The sequence below is a fragment of the Lathyrus oleraceus genome, chromosome 5 (assembly GCF_024323335.1).
Source record: "Lathyrus oleraceus cultivar Zhongwan6 chromosome 5, CAAS_Psat_ZW6_1.0, whole genome shotgun sequence".
In the NCBI taxonomy this organism is placed as follows: domain Eukaryota; kingdom Viridiplantae; phylum Streptophyta; class Magnoliopsida; order Fabales; family Fabaceae; genus Lathyrus; species Lathyrus oleraceus.
Window position 1 is genome coordinate 537,543,829 of NC_066583.1, and position 11,666 is coordinate 537,555,494.

The following is an 11,666-nucleotide window of genomic DNA, read 5'->3' on the forward strand; positions in this document are numbered from 1 at the left end:
GGACACCAATAGAGGACGCTTTATTGAAAGCGCCCTCTAAGGGTAACCTTAGAGGGGGCTTTTAAAAAAGCGCTCTCTATGTCCATGTACATTTCCAGTTTATAAGGCGCTTTTGGAAATCCTTAGAGAGCGCTTTTAGAAGCGCCCTCTTAGGCCCCTTTAGAGGGCGCTTTTGTAACAAAGCGCCCTCTAAAGTGAAGCAAAAAAATAATGAGGAAATGGAGGGACACCAATAGAGGACGCTTTATTGAAAGCACCCTCTAAGGGTAACCTTAGAGGGCGCTTTTAAAAAAGCGCTCTCTATGTCCATGTACATTTCCAGTTTATAAGGCGCTTTTGGAAAGCCTTAGAGAGCGCTTTTAGAAGCGCCCTCTTAGGCCCCCTTTAGAGGGCGCTTTTGTAACAAAGCGCCCTCTAAAGTGAAGCCAAAAAAAAAATAATGAAGAAATGGAGGGACAACAATAGAGGGCGCTTTAGTGAAAGCGCTCTCTAAGGTTACCCTTAGAGGGCGCTTTTAAAAAAGCTCTCTCTAAGTCCATGTACATTTCCAGTTTAGAAGGCGCTTTTGGAAAGCCTTAGAGAGCGCTTTCAGAAGCGCCCTCTTAGGCCCCCTTTAGAGGGCGCTTTTTTTACAAAAGCGCCCTCTAAGGTCCCCTTTAGTAAACATTAAAATTATAACATATACTGCATGTCTCTTTATTTTCCCTCTCTATAAGCTATTTTGTTAACGTAACTGGGTTTTCTCTCTACTGCGATTACTCTCTACTGCGATTACTCTCGTCCTCCGTTCGTTCTCCCTCCCTCACCGTCATCGTCGTCGTCGCCTTTTTCTGCTGCTGCGTTCACGTTCACTGAGTTCACGTTCACCGTCACTGTTCACTTTCTTCTCCATCGTTACCGTCACCTTGAAGGTATTTCTCTTCTCCATCGTTACCGTTCACTTTCTTCATGTGTTTGATTAGGGCATTTTCTAAACTTAGTTTTACATTTTGTGCATTATGTTGATTAATGTTGTTTAGGGCAAACTGAGTTTTTTATTTCTGATTGAAAACTGATATCATTTGAAGTGTGTTTGAGCTTGTGTTTGGAAGTTTGATGATTATGGATGCAAGTTTGTTCATGTTCCAAACACCATAAGTTTGCATTGGTCTTTTGCATGCAGTAGGTGTGTGTGAGTTTATATTCAATAATGATAAAAAAAAAAGAGTTTAGATTGTTGTAACATGAGAGAAATGGAAGGTATATGAATGTGTTCACGTATTGAATCATTGTCTTACTTGGGTCTTATTGAATCATTTCTATATTACAGATAAAATGGCTAACCAAGACGATACCCATGACGCGAATGGATCACGTAACAATGTTGAAAAAGAAATCAAACGAGGATTGACTGTTATGAAGTCAATCATTCGTGCAAGAGACAAGGGTGTAAAATTTGAAGTACATTGGAGTGCTGAAGACCAACTAATTGAGCCTAACGGTTCAATGTTGGCAAGTTACATTGGTTTCCTTGTTCGACAACATATTCCGATTACATGTGATAATTGGAGAAGTCCGGACTTGAAGGTTGGCAAAGAAAAAATATGGTCCGAGATACAGGTACTTACCATATATTGTTATATGTTTTTTTTGTTGACTATTTGTTGACCATATATTGTTATAATATTACTTTATAATAACACACTCCATGTGTATGTTTTTTAGAGATCCTTTCACATCGATGAAAGCCGGCAAAAATATTGTATTCAATTGGCCGGAAAAAGACTCTGAGGATTTCGATCCTTTTTGTCCAACAAATTTCTCAAGGATGAGGAAGGAAAATTTGTTGAAGCAGAACGGCCAATGAAGTATGCCGAGATTATTTCAGCCGATGAATGGGATAACTTTGTCACCAAACGAAGAAACGAAAAATTCCATGCAATGTCTATTAATTATGGTATTATACAATTGTTAAGTTACTTGGTTCTAATATGCCTTAAACTTTTTTATCCAGGAAGTAAGCGACATAAATCGGAAAAGGGCATCAAAACCCGCGTATCCGTACAAAAAAGGGCGTACGGGATATGCACGATTACAACAAAGAATTGTGAGTATATTCAAATGCTATGAGCTTATACATTGTCACAATATGTTATAATTGATGATCTTATAATCTAATTCAATGTGTAGCTAGCCGAGGAGAAAAGTGACGCAACATCTCTTCCGGAGCACGTATTATGGAAGGCTGCTCGGGTTGGGAAGGATGGGGCTGTCGTTGAAGCGGTCCAAACTGTTTATGACGAATGTGTAAGTATATGTAACATTATTTCTTTAATTATATCGAAAATTTTGTTAGACATATAATTCATTTTTAATCTCCTCTAATAATATTTCAGGAGACTTTATCCCAAACCTTACCTTCAACCGAGGTCCAGGATTGCAGGAGCGTACTTAGTCGAGTACTAAATGTTCCTGAGTATTCCGGTCGTGTGAGGGGTAAGGGTTTTGGTGTGACTCCGTCGTCATTTTATAAAAAACCAAAAACAAAAAATCCTACCAACAAAGAGGTGATGGAGACCTTGGCGGAGTTAAGGGCACAAGTACTCCAACTGCAAAACGAGAATGCAAGGTATAGAGAGGAAAGGTGCGCCTCCGAGGCAAAAGATACTAGTGACCGAGCTAGTATCAATTGTCAACCGAAATTTCCCTAGGTAATTATATATGTTATTATGAAATTAAAATAGCACTTTTTTACTTGACACATATACACGTTAACAATAACATTTATTATTGGTTTAGGGCATTTCACCTTGTCAGCTGTATCTATCGTCACCAACTTATCGCATGGTTGGCAAGGGAAAAGTGCACAACACTTCGGGTGAATTACTTCACCATAATCCCCTCCCGGTGGGATATATGAAAGTTTCGGTTGACCTTGTATTAGATACCGACGCGCTTCTACCATTACCTGACGTTGTTTCCGAGACAACGTTGATGCGAGAAGCAGTCGGATCCTTTGTTGGATGGCCGTCAGATCTAATTTTCCCAGATGCCGAGGTATATATGTTCTAAATGATTATGAATCTTTAGTATTCACATTTCAATTCAGCTACAATTATGATATTTAATCAATCCTTATTACATGGTAATGTTAGACTCCTACAAGACCCACGCATAAAGCTGGTAAAGGGATTTCAAGACGCATCGAGTCGGTTGCATCTCTAAAAGAGGTACAAATATATATACCTATTGAATTATATACGCAACGATTCTGTTGCATCACAAAAAGTCATGATTTAATTTATATGAATTTTTAGGTTCCCGGTCGAAAGTTGAAAAAAGCTGGTAACGATATTCCTCCAACGACGTCCGGGACAAAATCTCAAATTATGATGCGTCTTGAGAAAATGGTGAATGAGTCCGATATTATGCAAGGGGCCATTCGTAGTATAGATTTTGATGAAGGTGTTTTCGGAGCTGCTCATTTCGAAATAATTGCAAAGGAGGACATGCAACAACTTTTTGAACACGACGAATTGGGCATCGCTGTCATTCATACATACATATGGTACTCCGATCAATCTATAATTTACTTAGTTGGACAATTTATTTACACATTTCAATGAGTAGTCTAATGTTTATTATGTTTCTATTTAAGGTATATGTATGTAACATTGCTGCGGGGAACTGAATTGTGTAACCGTTTCAATTTTATTGTTGCTTCCCGTATCAACGCAACGTTAATAACGAAAAATCCAACATCCGTAAAGAATGATCTAGTCGATAGATTCATGGCGGCCGGCGATAATACTACACCCAGTTTGTATTTTTTACCGTTTAATTCTGGCAACGGGTTAGATTTTCTTTCTAATAATTTCATTCTAATCTATGTATATCTTTTACGTAGAAAATTTTCATTCATCTAAATTTTTGTTTTATTTTACAGTGGTCACTGGGTGTTGGTTGCTATGGATCTTTCGAGACTAATAGTGTATTATCTCGATTCGTTATCGGGTGATTGGAGTAAATATCCGAGTATGAAGAAGACGGTTGACGCGTAAGTGAAATTCCCCTAAATATTCGTGTGTATTTGTATATTTAATTATGTTTGTCAGATTGATCTCAATATACGTTTTTATTTTGTTAGGGCAATAATAAAATTTAGATCGAAAAAGAATTATCGCAATAGGAAGGACATTACCTGGATCAGAGTTCAGGTATATATTAAGTATCTTATTTTTGCTTATAATAGTGTTTGTTTTTTTGCTTATAATAGTGTTTGTAAGAAATTAACTATATATATATTGTTTGTTTTTCTGTGTAGTGTCCTCAGCAAAATAATTCGGTCGATTGCGAATTTTTTGTATTGATATTTATGAGAGATATCATTGCGTTGAATCGTATAGACATCCCAAAAATGGTATGGAATAATAACTTAGGGTTTATTTTAATATTATCGGATATTTTATCTAATTTGTTACTAAATCATGAATATGTTTTATTCTCTTAATTGTAGTACTTTGAGGAATACAAATCTTACTCAAGAGCTCATTTGGATGAAATGAAGGATGAATTGTGTCAATTCATTGTTGATCAAAGAATCATATAGCTAGGTTGTATATTGTTGTACATATATGTATGGAATGTTGTTGTTGTATGTTGTTGTTGTATATATGTTGTATATTGTTGTTGTACTTTTACTAAATCATGAATATGTTGTTGTATATTGTTGATCAAAGAATCATATATTAATGTTGTATATATATGGAGGATTAATGTTGTATATAAATGGATTCATGTTGTATATATCAATGGATTAATGGTGTATAACATTGGATTAAAGGATGAAATCAATATGAATTTTACACTTTTGCAGCATGCGAACAGGTTACCAATTAAATATCCACTGTTTTTCAAACAATTTTTTTAAAAATAACTAACACTTTAGAGGGCGCTTTCTGTAGGAAGCGCCCTCTAAACATTTTACATTGCAACTTTAGAGGGCGCTTTGTCCAGAAAGCGCCCTCTAAACATTTTACATTGACAACTTTAGAGGACGCTTTGTCCAGAAAGCGCCCTCTAAACACTTTACATTGACAACTTTAGAGGGCGCTTTTTCCAGAAAGCGCCCTCTAAACACTTTACATTGACAACTTTAGAGGGCGCTTTTTCCAGAAAGCGCCCTCTAAACACTTTACATTGACAACTTTAGAGGGCGCTTTTTACAGAAAGTGCCCTCTAAGGTGTCCCTTTATGGACCACTCCAGAGGGCGCTTTTTTCTGAAAGCGCACTATAATGTGGCCCTTAAAGGGCCACTTTAGACAGCGCTTTCTCCAGGAAAACAAAGCGCTGTCTTTACCTATGCCAGCGCCACTTTACAGGGCGCTTAAAAGCGCTGTTATAGGCCAAAATAAGCGCCCTCTTTTCCCTTATTTGGCGTAGTGATATGATGAATTTTGATGTTATTTAGTAATATATGAATGACTAAACACAAAGTTATGTTGTTATTTATAAGAGTATATATGGCTCAATAAAAATATTATAAAAAACCGAACCAACTAAACCAACCCAAACCGCATTGATTTGGTTTGATTTGCTTTGATTTTATTTCTAAAAGTCAACCGAACTAAACCGAACCGCATGCTTTTTTCTCTTGCGGTTCGGGTGATTTTTATCACAAAAACCGCCCAAACCGCACCGCGAACACCCCTAGTTATAGCTATTGCCTTTTTGGTTTCTTTTCATATTTGGTTTTAATATATTTATTGTTGTATATTTATTACTATTTTGATATGATTAGAATATATCTATGTTGATTGGAAACATGTTCTTCTAGGAAACACAAAGTCCAAATTTTATCTTATTGCATTTATGAGATAGAATTCAGATGTTTCCCAGACATTATTACCCTCTACATACGTGTACTATTATTTTCAAGACAACTTTAATATTATTTTTATTTACTATTATTGAAACATTGCAACTAAATGATTTAGTAGATATTTATTGGTTTCGATAAATACAATTATCATTATTCTTAAAGTGTTTTTTGTTTGTTATTATTTACTATTTTTTATTGATGATTATTGATTTAGATATTTATTGCAAAAAAGAAAATTAAATAAATAAGTATATAGTAATATTAAAGGGGTACATGAATAAATAATTATGAATTATTCTAAAAAAATGAATTCAACCTTTGGTTGATACAAAGTATTTCTATCTAAATCTGATTAATCGTGCAAATTCAAATTATTTTTCAAATCAATATAACTTCTAAAGAACTTTCTTTTATAACTTAAACTTTGGGTGAAAAAGAGTATAAGAGGCGTTCGCTTCACTATCTCTCGAGTATTCGAATGATTGGCGCTCACCATATTGCCCGAATTCTTGTCGTCCAATTAATTATAATGAAATCGAATTCAAATCATTTTTCTAATCAATATAACTTCTAAGGACATTTTTATAAAAACTTTGGATGAAAAAGAGTATAGGAGGCGTTCGCTTCACTATCTCTCGAGTATTCGAATGATTGGTGCTCGCCACATTGCTCGAATTCTTGTCGTCCGATTAAAACATCTTAAATAAACTTTGGGTGAAAAAGAGAATGAGAGGCATTAGCTTCACTATCTCTCGAATATTTGAATGATTGACGCTCGCCACATTGCTCAAAATTTCATCCTCCAATTAAAACACTCTAAATAAACTTGGATAAAGGAATAGGTGGCGCACGCCTCATTATTCCTCGAATAAGTAAGTGGGAGGCGCACGTCTCACTACCACGCATATTCGACTTCCGCAAACAACTTTTAATAATAATTTGAATAAAAAGAGAGTAGAAGGCATTCGCCTTATTATTTCTCGAATAATTGAACGATTGGTGTGCACCATATTGATCAATTTTTTTGTCGTTATAAAAAATACCAAACACATTAAATATAATTTCTCGCCCCCGTGTGATCAACAACTTAACTCTTTTCACAAAGAACATTGCTTAATCCCTTCTAATGCGTACACAAACTAGCGCTCAAGTCTCCACCGCGAGCATGCAAGCCAATGTTTAACCATTAGAATGCGATTTAAGCACTTGTTCATTAAAACACATCCAAATTATCAAACCTCTTTCCTCGCCCTCGTGCAATCGAAACTCTTTTCAAAAAGAACACTGTTCAATCCTTTCTAACGCGCATAACAAACTAGTGCTTAAGCCTCCGCCAAGAGTAGACAAGCCAATGTTTAACCTTTAGAATATGATCTAAACAGTCGTTCATTAAAAGACACCAACCAACCGTAGTTCCCCGAACTACGAATGCTCTAATTTCCTTATTGCACCATAAGGATACGTAGGCACGATATAGCGAGATCTTGGCGAGCACACTAATAAAAAAACCTCCCTTTTCCCCCTTCTGAGGTTTCCATCCATCTCTCTATAATATCTTTTATTCGCTCGAAGAAAACAAACAACATTAACTAACATTCAAATTGTAAATTAAACTAAAAGGTTTTCTTTGAGTACAACGGACGTGAGGGGTGCTAATACCTTCCCCTTGCATAATCGACTTCTGAACCTGAATATGGTTGTGACGACCATCATTCTAGTTTTTAAATGTTTTATCGATATTTTCCTATTCCTTCATTGGGATAAATAAAATTTGGTGGTGACTCTGTTCGAACTAAATTTTTTCCGCGACCATCATGAGGGATAGTATTTTTCGAGATGCGACACTGTGGACGTGAGGGGTGCAAATACCTTCTCCTTGCATAATTGACTTTCGAACCCTAATCTCGATTGCAAGACCGATACATTATTTCTTTTTAGCGTTTCCCGTGTGCTTATCCTTTTTGAGGGTTTTATCGACTATTTCCCCTTGCCCCTCCGATAGGGGAACACAAATAAAATTTGGTGGCGACTCTCATGTTTTCTCTTTAAACAAGATGACAGTCCTAGTTTTGTCATCAGTGTTGAACCCCGATGGCGACAGCTAGGGACCCGGTTTTCCTTACGCACGTGGAAATTTATCTGTATTTATTTTTTTTGTATATATTTGCTTTTATTACTAACTTGTACATATTTTTCTTTGTTTGTCTGTTGGTTTGAAACTATGACTCCGTGACGAAGGAAAATTTAGAGGCAATAATGATTGCAAACTTAAACCTTGTGTGAAAGACTCTCTACCTGAGTCTGAGAGATTGATTGAGATATGAGAGGTTGAGTAGTATTGGTCCGCGAGGTGCCTTCCTCGTTAGGGTTATACGAGAACCACACTTAGTGGTAGATTCTCTTAAGAGGATTGATAATTGTCGTGCTTTCGACATAAAGAACCTTACCCTTATTAGATTTTGTGACCCTAAGACCCATTTTGTAGAAGATTTAACCATGGATAGCCTAGACCGATGGTCACGTAGTATAGGGTACCGAGGTTCCTTCCTCGTAAGGGTGTATACAAAGATCTCACTTAGAGTAGATGACCTTGATGGAGCAGTCGCCTGGTAAGTAAATTGACATAAGAGGATGACAATCAAGGAAATCCATGAATCTAAAGGTAGTGTCTTACACTCAATTTCTCAAAATCCCTAAATCATACAAAGTGAGAACCTTGGTTTACAAAGCAGTCACTATTAAACCTCATACATAGTCACGATGGTCCGAAAACTTGAACCCGTGCCTAAGTTCTGTGGAAATTAATAAACCAATAATTTATTCATACATACATTCATTCATCATCAAACTAATAAGCAAATCTCTTAACATTTTCGTTTGTTCAAACTCAAAATTACAAGGCTTTTTATCAAACATTCATGGATTCATCAACAAGGAAAATCACTTCTACCTTCCGATTCAAGAGTTTTGACATCAACTTATTGAAGGTCCTCTGCTCAAAGTTTGTAGCCCTCAAGGACAATAAGTTTAGAGCCAATTTTGGAACATCAGAGATCTTATAACCGATAAAGTTAACCATGGTGTTATCACTACATTGACCCAATACTATGACGTCCCGCTAAGATACTTCACTTTCCCCGACTTACAAATCTCTCCAACCTTGGAAGACCTTGAGAGACTTCTAAACCGACCAATCAAAGAATACAACCCCTTTCCCAAATTGGAAGAAGGTTATTGTTTGACCGAACTCCCAATCGTCTTGGGTATCAACACTAACAAGCTAGTGGCCAATTGAGGCGTCAAAGGTTTCATCAAGGGTTTAACCCAAAGTTCCTCGAAGCCCATGCTTGGGAAATGTTAAAGGAAGAAAGACCCGACTTTTGTAGTGCAACCATAGCACTTATGATTCATGGAATTGTTCCATTCCCAAATATGGACAAGTTCATGGATCACTCTGCAGTTGAAGCCTTTCTAACGAAGAACCCGATTCCGTTTCTACTTGACGACTTCTATCATACCTTTCATACAAGGCATGAGAAGAAATGAGGTACCTTCCTATGTTGTGTTCCCCTTTTGCACCTATGGATGAGGGCTCGCATGCCTCAAAGTGGACCCTTTGCTGAAAGCAATCTGACATGGCCTCAAAAGTTCGCATCTCCATCCTCCAATTCAATCATGTGGTACAAGATAGAGTGGGATATAAAAGAAGTCATTGTAAGATGTGAAGGATTCCCAAACGTACCCTTAACAGGAACGCAAGTTTGTATCAACTACAACCCCTATTTACTCAAGAGATAATTGGGGCACACCATGATGACTCCTCTCGAGGAAAGAGACTTTATTCCTTTCGTTGTCAATATTGTAGATCCGATCGATTCAAACGTGGAGAGAGTGCGAAAAGCATGGATAAACATAGTCCGTATTGACCAAGAATGGGGCAAGAAGAACATCCTAGCCAAGGAACCCTACTGTGTGTGGATAAAAGAGAGGGTTAGGGTTATCAAAATATCATTTCTATTTTACCATTATTCATTCCCTTTGATGCCTGAGCCCGAGCTTATCCTACAAGAGGACATGGATAAGCTTACCAACCAAATCAAAGAGCTTGAGTTGGAAAACACTCAATTACGAGTCCAACTCAATCGTGTCAAGGAACGTAACCACGTCTTGGAAGACAAGGGTAAGCAAGTATGTGAAAAGTTCAAGGATAGAAAAAAGAGACTCAAAGTATCTGAGGGCCAGAGAGTTTGGGTTGGTGAAGCTCTACAAGGAGCTAATTATGAGCTAGACTTCCGCAACGACAAGTTGGATCAAGCATTCTGAACTATCAAGGACCTTGAGAAGATCGTTGAGAGGTCTAACGCAATGAAGAAAGAAGACATGGAGGATTAAGAAGCCTAAATCCCCGAGCTTATGACCACTCTCGAGGAGTGTAAGGATCTTTTGGCTAAGGAATAACTAGAGAGACAAGATTCACCGAAGTTTCTTGCATGAGCAGTTCAACCTCGGACGAGCTTGCAAGCAAATCAAGAACCTGAAGATGGGGATATATGATCAAGCATACATAAAGTTGCAAAACCAACGCAAATATTGGGAAGAGCAATGCCATGGAGCCGAAGCTTCAATTGCTGAAAGGGATGAAATCATTCACAATCTCCAAACCCTTTACAACTAATAGAGGGACAAATACGCCAACATGGCAGTGCTAAAAAATTACGCTCTCCAAGACTTTTCCGACAAGTTAAAGGAAGTTGATTTAATCATGTGCCCAGATAATACCCTTGAGGAGGTCTATCACTTCTTCAAGTTCTGCAAGAAGACGATGGCCAAACTCATCACCAACATTGAGGCTCTCCGAAAGTCTCAAGGGGTCACTTTTAGAGTTGACATATAGCTAGCTTATTTGTCTCATCAACTTGTACTTTGAACTTTTTATGTATTTGTAACGTGTATGATTTCCCTTCAAACGATGAATAGAAACTTTTGTGATTCACTCCAGTGTGATTTCCTTTATCTTTGATTGCAAATATAAATCATTAAGTATTTCCCGCAATAAAACAACATGATTAACTAAAAGATATTTGCTTTAACATGAAAACAAAAAAATAAATAAAAACATCCATGCATCATTTACATCTTTAAAAAAAAAACATTCATCCATCCACCCTTTTTTGATCAGAACCATACTTTAAAGTTGACTTTCTGATACAATACGTGAAGATACCAACAAATCGTCATGGAGCAGCTTCAGCAAAACCAAGCCGTATTTCAAGAAGAATTATCCCAAGTGAGGTCCCAGATGGGGTAACCAATGGAGACAATCCAAGCGGTTACTATGGGCCAAAAGATTATGGCAAAGATGCAAGAAGACATGAACCAGCATGCTCACGCTACAAATCCTCCTATTCCTCCGGTTATGGAGACCCCATTTCCTCCTCAAGTCGATCCTCTGATTCATCTAGGCACACCCAGCGGCGTCCCTCCGGTAAATCTCCATTCCTCTGTCGTCAAGGTATATGATCAGTACGATGCTTTCTTCATCCCAAGGGTTGCCTCCCGATATGATGCTTTTGGTCCCGTAACCAATAAAGTGGATAAGAAGGTAAGGGCCATTGAGGAAAAATTAAAAGCAATAGAGAGTACTAATGCATTAGGTCTTGATGCAGCCAAAACGTGCCCAGTGCCTACCGTGGTTATCCCGTCCAAATTCAAAGTCCTCGACTTTGAGAAGTATAAGGGCGCCAATGATCCAAGGATACATATTCGGGCCTATTATAGAAAGATGGTCGCCTACTCTAATGATGA

At 37.4% G+C, this 11,666-nt stretch overlaps 1 long non-coding RNA gene across 1 annotated transcript; it reads left to right on the top strand.

The window, feature by feature from the left end:
- Nucleotides 1-2,381: 2,381 nt before the first annotated feature.
- Nucleotides 2,382-3,211, top strand: LOC127083066 (uncharacterized). The gene is made up of 3 exons (XR_007788296.1): nt 2,382-2,690; nt 2,779-3,036; nt 3,135-3,211. It is a non-coding gene; the product is annotated as an uncharacterized LOC127083066 (long non-coding RNA).
- The last annotated feature ends 8,455 nt before the right edge of the window (nt 3,212-11,666 follow it).